This window comes from Chrysemys picta, chromosome 4, assembly GCF_011386835.1.
Source record: "Chrysemys picta bellii isolate R12L10 chromosome 4, ASM1138683v2, whole genome shotgun sequence".
Taxonomy (NCBI): domain Eukaryota; kingdom Metazoa; phylum Chordata; order Testudines; family Emydidae; genus Chrysemys; species Chrysemys picta.
The window spans coordinates 54,532,587-54,545,542 of record NC_088794.1 but is presented as its reverse complement, the minus strand read 5'-3'; the positions used below and the strand labels follow the sequence as shown (position 1 = coordinate 54,545,542).

At 56.0% G+C, this 12,956-nt stretch overlaps 1 pseudogene; it reads right to left on the bottom strand.

Annotated features, from left to right (window-relative positions):
* Nucleotides 1-878: 878 nt before the first annotated feature.
* LOC101935813 (voltage-dependent L-type calcium channel subunit alpha-1S-like) overlaps nt 879-12,956 on the bottom strand; it is a 50,850-nt pseudogene continuing 38,772 nt past the window's right edge.

The following is a 12,956-nucleotide window of genomic DNA, read 5'->3' as shown; positions in this document are numbered from 1 at the left end:
CTCTTCCCTGGAGTCTTGGGGGACCAATTCCTTGAACTTCCCCATAGAGTTCCAGGAATTAAAGTTATAGCGGCTCAGGAGCGCCTGCTGGTTAGCCGCTCTAAGTTGTAGCCCCCCGGCTGAATAAACCTTACGCCCAAACAAATCGAAGCGCTTAGCGTCCTTCGATTTGGGCGCTGCAGCCTGTTGACCGTGGCGCTCCCTTGCATTCACTGATGACACCACCAGTGAACACGGCTGGGGATGAGTGTACAAGTACTCATAGTCCTTTGAGGGGACAAAGTACTTTCTTTCCACCCCTCTGGCTGTGGGTGGAATAGAGGCAGGAGTTTGCCATATCGTAGTGGGTTAGCCTGGATCGTGCGGATTAGGGGCAACGCTACTCTGGATGGGGCATCCGCAGAGAGGATGTTCACAATGGGGTCCTGCACCTCCACTATCTCCTCTGCCTGTAGGTCCATATTACGTGCCACCCTACGTAATAGGTCCTGGTGTGCCCGGAGATCTATCGGGGGTGGACCTGTGCTCGTTGCGGATCACTTGTGGGCATAGGCTTAGCGCAGGACGCGCACTGCTTAAAGCCGGGAGCCTTGGGCATGAGCCCGGCTATGCGCCGGGGGAAAAAGGGGGAAGAACAACCCCCTTAATCCCCTTTAACTATCTACAACTACTAAAAGGTAAACTGAACAACTATCTAATACTATATAACAACTACAACTACAACTATCTACAGAAGAAATCGGATAAGCTAGGGAGAGTGGAGAACAGCGATGCCGCGCTCCACAGTTCCAACGACCGCCAGGGGCGGTAAGAAGGAACTGAGGGGGCGCCGGGTCGGCTGGGGTATATACCCAGCGCCATGAAGGCGCCACTCTAGGGGGCTCCACAGCCGACCCGCCGGGTGTTGCTAGGGTAGAAAATTCTCCGACGATCGTGCACGCGGCGCGCGCACACCTAATTGGAATCGATATGAGCAAGCACTCGAAGAAGAAGCAATTCTCCCCTATGCCCGGAATACAGCTACAAGCACCACTTACAGCGTCACACCAGGCCTAAGTGGTGTCTAGCCCTCGTGCTGGCCCTGTGTGCAGGAGTGAATTTCACTTGTAAGGCCTCACCCACCGTGCAGTGATGTCAACGAGTGTATTGACTCAGTGGGCTTTGGATCACGGTCACAGGGCATGATCCAGCAACGGTGCTTAACTTTAAGTCCCATTGGGACCGCTTGCATGTGCTTAAATGTTTTGCTGGATCGGGACCTGAGTGACTCAGGAAAGGGCTTCAAATAGCAAGGCATTCTCCTCCCCATCTTGCACGAGTCAGTGAACAGCCATACACAGAAACACGAGAGAGAAAGGAAGCAGAGAGCAGGCAAGAGAGGATAGACATAGCAAACCAGCTTTAACATTTTTCTGGGAGAAAACAACTGCCAGGGATGGCTTTGTTACTGGTGACCCCGTCCCAGTGGCGCCACTGGGACCCAGTTGGCAGAGTTTCATGAGGGTGCTGTCTCCCTAAACCACAGTGCTCCCGGGGTCTGTGCGCTTGGGCAGGAAGCAGCATTCCAGAGCCAGAGGCAGTGCTAGCCCATTGGGCTAAGCAGGAACATTTTGAGGGGCCCCCACACAGCACATACTCAAAAAGCCAGTAGGGAGCCCCCATCAGCTGCTCGGGGCCCTAAGCAATCGCTCAGTCTCCAGAGCAGACAAGGCTACAGACTCCAGGTGAGACAGGTGCAAACACATAGCCTGATGGGCAATGACCACTTGCAATGACCCAGAAACCCCAGCTGCCAACGGTGGGCAGAGAGGAGTACTTACCGGGTGGGGTTGATGCTCTCCAGCTACATGCCCAGCTTCACTAAGCATAGTTCCCCCTAACCAAAACCTCCAGCACGGTCCCTAGAACTCTGGGTCCCTTATCTCCTGGTGGCCAGACAGGATCTCCCCTTACCCCTGGAGCTTTGACAGTGGCCATGAGGGAGGCTGTCAAGGTGCGGTGTGCCTGGGAGCGATGTCAAGGGGGAAATGAGGGGTGGGGGGATCGCGGGATGGCCGAGTGAACCCTCTGGAACGAGACCAAAAAACCAGCCCCGAGGTCTCTTGTTGGAGGAGGGGATGTGGGGTGATTTGGGCAGCGTGCCCAACCCATTAGTGTTTCTCGATACCCACTGAATGGCAAGCTCTTTCCAGAGGGAAGCCAGAGCTCCAGTGGATCCCTTCCCAAGCAACAAAAGGATCTGGAGCCCAGGTGCCCTCGTGTCTGAGAACTGCTGGGAAGGACACAGCAGCCCAGAATGTGTTTCAAGGCCCCCCGGGCAGACAGCGAGCACTCCATGGTCACAGAGCCGCTCTATGCCAGCTCGGTGCTTGGGGAAAGGGGCTGGTAGCTGCTGCTCTGCCTGGAACTCCTGACAGCAGCTGGCAACTGCCCAAATGAGCAGGCAATTTGTGGACCTCTGCAAGCTCCCTAAGGGGTTTGTCCTTCGTGCTGGCTGGGAATGGTGAAAAAGTGGAAGAGCTGACACAGTGCCGGTCACTAAAGCCGGGGTGGCAGTCCTGCTTAGGAGGGCTTTTGGTTGCTGTTAGCTGGTGGTGACATGGGAATGGTGCCAATGATCCAATACCCGGTGGGGGGCGGCTCTGAGGAGTCCTGCTCTCTGGAGTTCAGCAGCTCGTTCAACCAGTGCAGTCGCCTCAGGAGAACGGAGTCAGCCAGAGGGCTCCTCTGGGCTGTAGGGAGGGCAATCCACCATGCAGGACTGGTGTGCATTGGGGCTGGGAAGCTGTGCCCGAGAACATTAGAGGATGACATTTCATCTCCTCCGGGACAGATCTCCTTGCCGATGGTTCGCTCTCAGATGCTACCCAGCTACTCTGGGACAGCACAGACAGCGGGGACACTCTGCAGTGACAACTAGATGGGCTTTTTTATTAGCGAGGACGTGCTAACCCCACTGGAGTGCTCACTTCGGAAGCTACTTCTCCGACTACAGCTGGGTCGATTGTACGCACCGCACACCTGATGTGTGTATGGAGCCGGTTTCCGTGCCACGTGCTAGCAACGAGGTACACAGCTCCCAGCAATGCGCCGTGCACGCCTCTCTGACAATGCTCCTGTATGCAGGCTGCTCGGTACATACACACTGCAGCGTACACATGTGGTATCATGTAGACGGTATATACCGAATATACTCCGGTGTATATTGGATATACAGGCACACATATACAGAGTAGGCACCGGGTATATGTGGCAATCGTCATACACACTGACACACTCCAAGCACACGCAGCAGATTGAAACGGTGCCTGACCCTCACGGAGCGCAGGGCAGAAACTTCTTATAGGGACCATGAGGCAAGGGGAACCCTTTCAGCCATCTCTATGGTGATCTCAGGCCAATGAGCTGATTACTAGCCATCTGGGCATGTGTTTAAAGAACGCGGGCAGGGCATGGCATGGGTGCAGCCTCTGGGGAGTACTGGCATATGTCACTGCGGAGTCAGCTTGAGGTTCTGGTTCTGTCCCAGGACAAGGGCAGTTTCCACAGGGTACCTCTCCAGGCAGATTCAGGAGGAGGGGTGGGTTGAGGGTCACTGAGGCTGGGGGGGGGTCCACCATGGCTGTGTAATGGCTGAGGAGAGATCCCGTAGTGCTCTTAAACAGCGAGGAGAAGGTTAACCCGTGTGCCCACGCCCCTGCCCCATTCTCCTTCTGCCTGGCCCAGGTTGCTCTGCCAGCCGGACCAGTGTCCCGCACAGTCCTGCAGGAACCCGGGTCTCCCATGTGACAGTGGGACGCTGGCAGCCTGCCAAGACTGTCACTGCCATGACATTACTGTCCTGCCCGTGCTCTTGGACACGTTCCCTCCGCCCACCGCGGCACTTACATCGATCTTGCTCAGGATGACGTCGATGATGCTACCGATGACGATGAGGAAATCAAAGACGTTCCAGGGGTTGCTGAAATAGCCCTGAGATTGGAGAGAGTAATGAGGTGGGAATGACTGGGGGTCTGAACAGGGGGAAAGGAAAGGAAGAAGCTGAGGGTCAGACAGGGGGGTTATAAACTCCCTGTGGAGGAGGCCTGCCGTTCCTGAGCGCAGCGCGCTTTCTCCCTTGCAAACCGCTGCCCTGCTCACCGCGCCAGAGGGAGGGTCTCCGTTCGCCCACGCAGAACAATGCCAGCACGGCCAGGCTGCCCCCCATACCCCGAGATGGAGAGAACACTGCAGAGCTTGGATTTAGATTTCCTTCCATGTCTACTCTTATCCGCTGGCACCCAGCACCCACTGAGCTCTTGGGGTCAGACCTTCCCAGCTGATTGGTGCCGATGCTTATTCTAGGCGAGTCCTCGGCACGCCAGGGAACGAATGCTCCTAGCCCCCAACAGGCCCAGCAACAATGTGATTGTCCATCAAGGGAGCTCGAGTCAGGGCTGAGATGGTGGGGAAGACACAGCTCACGAGTACAGGGGAGGTGTGTGGCCAAGGAGCTGCACTGGGAAACATTCCCTGCAGTGCACCTGCCCCGGCCCACATCACTGTTTATGGGTCGCAAGCATGCCCCACGCTGGCTGCCTGGGTCTACAGGCGTATAGGGAAGGCAGGAGGAGGCTGTTTTTGTACTAGGTAAGTGCCCGATGGGCATGGATCTGTTTGAACCAAGTGGCAGCAAGACAACCTGTGATTATCCCTTACGCTCAGAGGGATGACCTGGAGGGGGCTTGGTTCCCAGAGGACCATCCACATTTGGGGTTCTCTACCCCCGAGGGCTGGCATTGGTGGGGTTCAGGGAAAAAGCGACCATTGGATGCCAAGGCAGCCCATGGAGCAGCGACTCACGTGGCTGAATCGCTCGTGAGGTCGGGCAGGGGAGGGATTCCCCTCCGGGTACATCGACGGGGACCACGGAGGTGATGGCCGTCTCTCAATGGGCATCGGGGACATGCCTGCAGGGTGGGGCGGGGGCTCTGCCTCGCCTCTCACGTGGCTCAGTGGCTGTGGTGGGGGGAGGTTCAGGGGCTCTCCCAGGGCCTCTCACACGCAAGCTTGGTTTGATGGGGGGTCCGGAGAGCTCCCGGGAGGACCACTAGCCTCCCACCCCCATTGGAGAGACACCCAGGACAGTGAGAGCAGCGGAGTGGGGGTGGGGGTGTTGGGCGAACAGGTAGCTGGAGGAAGGGTTCCCCCTTGTGGCCTGGATTGGCCAGGCTCTTCCCCTCAGGAGCTGCCAGGTCAGCCTACAGCCCTTGCCCAGGTGTCTTCAGTGGCACTGTCCACATGAGTGACTGGGCGTGAGCAGGTCTCTTCGGGGCCCCAGGCTCTGAGGCGATTGTGTTCCCGGGATGCCGCATAGGGAGAAAACGCCATGCCCACCACTTAGGGTGAGCCCCTGCCCTCCTCCAGATTCACACCCCCTGGGCTCCCCTCTGGACTCGCACCCGCCAGTCAGGAATCAGAGTCTGCAGTGGAGCCAGTCTCCAGGCAACCCAACGAGCACAGCTGGCCTGCAGCAGGATGCCTATGGATACCGCGCTTGAGGGGTGGGGAGAGCCAGTGGACAGGCTCTTAAGCCCAGCAGCGGCAGTAGCAGCAGTCCAGTGGCTACTCAAAGCATTTGTCCATGGCTGGGACAGCTCTGCCTTGTCTCAGCTCAGGTAACTCGGTTCTGACCCTGGGCTCTGACTCCTGCTCCAACCACTGGGCATGGCTGCCCACATCCTGGTCACGTTATGTACCCCCCCAGCACCCCTCTCCAGACTCATGCCCCCAGACTTTCACCCCACACTCACCTTGGCTTTGAAGGCCATGAGCTTGAGGAACATCTCCAGGGTGAAGAGGATGGTGAAGGCCACATTCAAGTTGTCTGAGAGGTGGTTCATCTCAGCTGACTGGTTGTAGTGCTGGGGAGCCAGGAAGAGGCACAGGTTAGCCCACTGGGCTATGGGGAGCAGGTATGGGGCTGGGGTCTCAGATTCTGGGCCAGATGTGAGAGCCTGAGAGCAACATACAAACCTAGAGCTCTGGCGGGGTTGGAATGTGAGCAGAAGTTGTGATGCTTTCACCCATTCCACACACAGCTCTGCCAATAGTCCTGCCCCCTAGCCCCCTCCCTGTTCCAGCCCTGGGTCCTGCCCCACAGCTCTGTAGATGTTCCTGACTCCTGATCCACAGCCCGGGCCGTCTCCACACTCACACACAGCTGTGCCACCGTCCCTCCCTCCTCACCTATAGCACCCGCGGCTTTTCCATAGGAGGGGCCTCCCTGGAGCAGTGATGCTGAACTGCCTGAAGTATCCCAAGCCAAGATCCAAACCCAGATATCCAGGGGCACCCGACCAGTGGCCCAGCCTGAGTCTCACTTTGATGGCTTGCTAGTCTGCTACCAAGAGCAGGGTGGTCTCGGACACCCCACCCCCAGGCCCCATGGACAGTGATCAAAGGTTGCCAGCCAACAGCGAGGTCGTTAGCTTTGCTCCCTCCTCACCTGCATGCCCAGGCAGATGGTGTTCAGCATGATCAGGAAGAACATGAGGTACTCGAAGTAGTAGGAGGTCACCACATACCAGATCTGGTACTGATAGGGGTTCTTGGGGATGTAGCGTCTCAGAGGGCGGGCTTTCAGCGCGTACTGGACACACTGGCGCTGGGGTGACAGGAGGAAAAAGGTCAAGCATTGACGCCCGTGGAGCAGAGGTGGCACCGTGGACAATTATGAAACACTCCCAGCTGTAAAACCTCCAGCTCCATTCCCTGCCCCTCTCCCCTGCAGAGCCAGGCCAGGCCCGATTTCTCAATGCGCAGGAAATCCTGTGATTTTGAACATTTTTTTCCCTGTTCTGAAAACATAAAAATTAGAAAGTTCCCATGAAACAAAAGTTGTGTTTGGAGCCGATCTAAATGTTTTGCTCTGAGAAAACGGGAATGTTTCCCGCCACCTTCGACCTTCGTCAGCTTAAATCTGTGGTTTGTTTCGAATGAAAAATCAAACCAACCCCCCCCAGACATTCCATTCAGAAAATGGCTGAATGGCTGACGCTAGCAAAACGCTTCATTGCGGGAGGGGGTTCCAAATGATATTTCATCAGAAGGGACACGTTTTCAACAGCATCAGCATTTTCCATAGGAGAATTGTGATGAAACATTTCTGCCCCTCTCTGACTCCACGCTGCCCTGGTGCATGGTTACCAGCAATCACTTGGGCGTTCTGCTCTCAGCCCCTTCTGGCCCAGGTATCCTGGATTAACTCCCTCTGTTCTTGCACATTGGGCATGAGACTCATAACAACCCCAGGTGCTCAGGATCTGGGATCCACCCATCCATCTGTGAAGCTGGACCACAAGTCCTTAGGGCCATTTGTGATCACAGAAAAACTTGACCCGGTAACCTTTTGATTGCAGCTGCCAGAATCCCTCAAAGTCCACCCCTTGTTCCACATCTCCTTCCTGAAACCTTTCACCGAGAATCCCTTCCCACCCCATGCTACTCCTCCCCCTCTGCCAATAACTGGGCTGGGCCAAGAGGAACGCATGGGCCAGCGGATTTGGGACTCCTGCCGAGTCCGGGGATGACTCCAATAGCTGAGTGATGGGGAGGGATGCGGCCCAAAAGAGCATTTGTGGGAATCCCTGGAAAAGTCCATGCCCTGGACCTCCTGCAGGCTCCCCAAGAAACCCAGCCCAAGGGCTCCAGGGAGGCAACCCTAAAAGAAGCTAGGTGCTGTCAGGTATCAGACCAGCTAGGACCAGCCGCTGGCCTAGTCCCTGACTAACTTCGCTGCAAAGCAATCAGTGAGCCTATCTGCACTACCTTGGAACTGAGGTCACAGCCCCTGACAGTTCTAAGCCCGGCCCCCACCGCTGATCAGCGGCTTCTTACCGGGTACCTTGCCTGCAGCATCACTTGCCCTTGTTCCAGTCCCTGCTCCCTTCCAGCTTCAAATTTCTGGCTTCGATCCCCAGCTCTGCCCGTGGCTTACCACGCCTTCGGCTCTGGCATTTGGCTTCTGACCCTCGGCTCATTCCTGGACTTTGCCTTCCCTGGATCCAGTTCTAACCAGTTATTAGTCTGGGTGGGAAGCCAGAGCCCCTTGCACTCCCAGGCAGGAATGTGCCATATAGGGCCATATTCTAGCTTTCCTTGGGCAGTTGAGAGGGCACTGGGGGCAGCATGAATCCTGCATGACAGTCGTGGCGGGGTGTGATGATGCGGTTCTGGCGGAACCCAACTGAGAGTGCCAACTCAGGACAAATTGCTCAAATAGGGCAGTTACAGCCCAAGGCTGGGGTTTTTTCCACCTCTAAGGCAAACCAAACCAGCCAGACTAAGAGGACTTCGGTCTCACCCCACTGGCTAACCGCAAGTCTCACAAGCAATCTCCTTAGACACTCCAGTTTCCCAGTATTACCACCAGTGCCACTCGTTATGGGGACAAATGGTTATGAAAACCAATACCCCAGTAAAAGAAAAAGGTTCTCCTGATCCCAAAGGACCAAGCCCCAGACCCAGGTCAATATACAAATCAGATCTTACCCACAAATCACGCTGTTGCCAATCCTTCAGAATCTAAAATCTAAAGGTTTATTCATAAAAGGAAAAAGATAGAGATGAGAGTTAGAATTGGGTAAATGGAATCAATTACATACAGTAATGGCAAAGTTCTTGGTTCAGGCTTGCAGCAGCGATGGAATAAACTGCAGGTTCAAATCAAGTCTCTGGAATACATCCCCCGCTGGGATGGGTCCTCAGTCCTTTGTTCAAAGCTTCAGCTTGTAGCAAAGTTCCTCCAGAGGTATGAAGCAGGATTGAAGAAAAGATGGAGATGAGGCATTAGCCTTATATAGTCTTTTCCAGGTGTAAGAACACCTCTTTGTTCTTACTGTGGAAAATTTCAGCAAAATGGAGTCTGGAGTCACATGGGCGAGTTCCTGCTTACTTTGCTGAGTCTCAAGGCATATTTGCCTTCTCTCAATGGGTCCATTGTATAGCTGATGGTCCTTAATGGGCCATCAAGCAGGCTAGGCAGAGCTAACACCAGTTTGTCTGGGATGTCACCCAGCAGCATAGCATAAGTTTGAAATACAGACAGTATAGAGCCAATATTTATAACTTCAACTACAAAATTGATACACACATATAGACAGCATAATCATAACCAGTAAACCATAACCTTGTCTTAGACACCCCATTTGACCCCCTTTATACAAGATTTGCATGCCACTACAGGACCTTAGTTGCAACTATGATCTATATGGTCCCAGATTATATCAATAACGTCACACGGGGACTAACACCACTGGGAATGCCGGATGTCCCTCATGGGTGTGGCTGAGGCCCAGCTGCGAGGCCAGTGTGCAACAGTGGGAGCATTTTCTGCACCTTCTTAAAGGGAGCAGCAGGTCCCACTCCCGAGGGGGCTCCCCAGCCCACCGCCACCCCTTGTTGGCAGGCCACCGCCAGTCACTGACCTGTAGGGTGACCAGATCTCAAGAGTAAAATATCAGGACACATGGGGGGGCACACCAGAGGCATGGGGTGGGGAGTGCACAACCCTAGGAAGTTGCGAGGGGGGTGCATGGCCCCGGCTCCGGCCCCCTCTGCAAGCCACGGGTCAGGGACACACGGCGCCGGTTCCAGCCCCCTCTGCAAGCCACAAGTCGGGGACGCACGGCCTTGCTCTGGCCCCCGCCGCAAGAGGGGGTCACAGGGCTGGTGCAGTGGGTTGGGGCGCAGGAAGGGGGTTCAGGGTGCTGACTCCGGGAGAGAATTTGGGTGTGGAAGGGGGCTCAGGGCTGGGGCAGAGGTGCGGGCTCTGGGCGGCGCTTACATCAGGCAGCTCCCCAGAAGTGGCAACATCTCCCTCTGGCTTCTAGGCAGAGGGGCAGTTGGGTGGCTCTGTGCATTGCCACGCCCACAGGTGCCGCCACAGCATCTCCCATTGGCCGCAGTGTAGATCAATCTCTGATAATTTTCATATGACTTTACATTGTGCCTCTTCATATAACCTTGTGGTGGGTCTACCCACGTGTGACCTCTGTTTTCATGGGACTTTGTATCAAAACCTCATTTAGAAACTTTACATTGCCCTTGGTATAATATTATAGCCCCTAAAGATAGAATAAGATAGAAGAAAAATGTCTTTTTGCTAGCAGTAGAACAAGAGCTCTCCCCTCCCCCCTTAATCAATTGCCCTGTTGAATGAATGAGGTGTGAATGAGCAAGGCATGGAAGGCAGCACCTCCAGACAGCCTCAACTGTTGGAGAGGGTCTGGGAGCCAGACTCAAGGACAATAAAACGTGTCAAGTGGGCTCATTAAAGACAAGCAGACATGCCGACGGCCTCGGGGGTTAGAAGCAAGCACCTTCTTTTGGAAACACCCTCTTTGCAGCATTGGGACAACACTCAAAAGAAAGCAGCACAAAGGACCAATGGACACAGACACAGAGTTTGAATCTGGTCTAGATTTGCATGAGAGGAAAGCTGCTATAAAAGTGAGGTGTCTTGCAGAGGACCCCGGGTCTCATCTTGTCAACATGGGAGCATCGATCCGGATCGGCAGAAGCCCGGCTCCACCCCCTCCCCCATCTAACTCACCTGGCCAGTGAAGTTAAGGGGAGCAACTAATTGGTAACAACAAGACGGAATGGGTTTGTGTGTGTGTGTGAGTGTAAGTGTAATATATTATATGCATATAATACAGTGTTAATGAATACATGTATTACTAATAAATGTGGCGTTTTGCCTTATTCCCCCTGAAAAGATCCTGTGCAGTACTTTAAGTACAACAGCAGTCCCCAGCCAATGGGAGCTGCGGAGCCGGTGCTCATGCGCAGAGCCCCCCAGCCGTCCCTGCACCTAGGACCCAGAGGGAGATTTTACCACTAGCCATCTGGGTAGGGAGCCTACCAGCTCTGCACCAACCCGGAGGCCTGGCAGCCCTACAATATTGGGACAAATGGGGTGGGGAGCCCCCTTGGGAGTGGGACCTGCTGCTCCCTTTAAGAAGGTGCAGAAAACGCTCCCACCGTTGCACACTGGCCTCGCAGCTGGGCCCGAGCCACACCGCATGAGGGACCTCCAGCATTCCCAGTGGTGCTAGTTCCCACCATGACTGTCATGCAGGATTCATGTCCATCATACATCAGTCAGGACACAGGACAGGGAGTTAAATATCGGGAAAGTCCCGATTTTATCGGAACGTCTGGTCACCCTCCTGACTTGGGGCAGGCTCCCGCTGCAGCTTAAAGGGTCGATACTGTGCTGCTCCCACATAGCCAATACGCTAGTGTGGTGGGGCGGCTGCCCCACACAGGGAGGAAGGGTTAAAGCAGGCCAGAGGGAGCCTGCGCAGAACCCTCCCATTAGAGAGGCGAGCCAATCAGGAGGTGGCTTGTTGCAGTGGCCAATCAGGGCCAGCAGAAGCCATATATAAAGGGCTGCTCAACAGAGCAAAAGGCAGTCTCTCCCTGGTCTGCTAGGGAGAAGGGCTGGGTGCCTAGGAGCATCGTGGCTAGAGCAGTGCTGGGCAGGGTAGCAGAGCAGAAGGAGCTTCTGGCTGACCACTGCCAGACTGAGGCCCCGGAGGAAGGGCAGACAACATGTTAGGGCTGCCCCTGACTTGCCCTGAGGGAAGTGGCCCACACAGACTGCAGTTTGCCCCTGGAGCAAGGGACTAGACTGGTGACTGCAGCAGGCCACTGAGGCGAGTGGCTGGACTATAGACTGCCAGTCCCTCCGAAAGGGGTGGGAGACAGCGGAGAGAAGAGGACGCCGGGGAGCAACGCGGGTCACAGAGTTGTGGAGACAGCAAAGCGGGAGTAACGGCGAGCGAGACACCACCGGAGGAGGCTGCCCTGTGGAAGGATTTGAGCTAATTCCAGAATGGCTAGCAGGAGGCGCCATGGTGGTGAGTCTCGCTCCGTCACAACTTGTTAGTGTAGGGTTACCATACTTCTAGGTTTCCCCGGACATGTCCGGCTTTTCGCTCTTTAAATAGCCGTCCGGGGGGGATTTTAATAATCTAAAAATGTCCAGGATTTCCCCCGGTCGGCTATTTAAAGAGCGAAAAGCGGCTGACAGGGCGGCCGAGCACCGCTCACATTGGGGCCTCGGCAGTCAAAGCCCCTTCCCAGCTCCCCCGATCCCCTGCAGCCTTACCACGCCGCCCGGCAACGCTGGGGGGCGGGGCTGTGCACCTGTGAGGGAACGTGGCGGTGGGGCTGGCAGCGGTGTCCAGAGCCCCTCCCCCGCTTCACCCCTCCTCCACAGTCTCAGCACGCCGCTTGGGCGGGGCGGAGCCAGACATCTGCTCTAAGCCGAGCGGCACGGTAAGGGGGCCGGGGAGTTGGAGAAGGGGGGCAGTCAGGGGACAGGGGGCGGGGGTTGGATGGGTCAGGGGTTCTGGGGGGGCTGTCAGGGGGGCAGGGGTGTGGAGAGGGGTCGAGGCAGGCAGGGAGCAGAGGGGGTTGGATGGGTGTGGAGTTCTGGGGGTCCTGTCAGGGGGCGGGGAGCAGTTGGATAGGGCATGGGAGTCCCGGGGGTCTGTCTGGGGGCAGGGGTGTGACTATGGGGTGGGGATGTGGATAAGGGTCGGGGCAGTCAGGGGACAGGTAGGGTCCTATGGGGGCAGTTAGGGTGGGGGGTTCTCAGGAGGAGGCAGTCAGGGGACAAGGAGCGGGGGGGGGTTGGGGGTACTGAGGGGAGTAGTCAGGGGGTGGGAAGTGGGTTGGAGTGGATGGGGGCAGGGCGGGTCTAGAGCGGGACTTACCCCCCCCCCCCCGTGTCCTCTTTTTTGATTGTGGAAATATGGTAACCCTAAGTTAGTGGTCTGTGCAGCCTGGCTTATTGGAACCATCCTGGGCTCCCAGTATGGTGGCCAAGCCTGGATGTGTCGGTGAAGGTGTCAGAGAGCAGACAGAGAGAGGCACAGAAGAACAGGGGTCTCATCTTTCAACTC